Source organism: Otolemur garnettii, unplaced genomic scaffold (genome assembly GCF_000181295.1).
Source record: "Otolemur garnettii isolate 467f Iridium unplaced genomic scaffold, OtoGar3 scaffold00121, whole genome shotgun sequence".
Classification (NCBI taxonomy): Eukaryota; Metazoa; Chordata; class Mammalia; order Primates; family Galagidae; genus Otolemur; species Otolemur garnettii.
Window position 1 is genome coordinate 5,661,161 of NW_003852516.1, and position 311 is coordinate 5,661,471.

Here is a 311-nt window from a genome sequence, read left to right on the forward strand (position 1 = left end):
CTTCTCATTGCCATGGCTGTTGGGCTTGGCCACATGACTTGCAGTGTCAATGTGATGTTAGCAAAGGCTAGAATACACTTGCCCACTTGCATTTCTGCATGAAAAGGCCATGCCCCAGGTGGCCTACTGACTCCAAAAGGATGGCAGACAAGTGCAGCAGGCCTGAACCCAACCTGCCGCCAGGCCCAGCTGAGCAAGCCTAGATTACTCATTCCACAGTTTACCTATAGAGTTTAGAGCAATAAATAAACAACAGGGTTGTATGTCACCAAGATTTTCTGGTTGTGGGTTATTAATAGTCTGAAAAATAA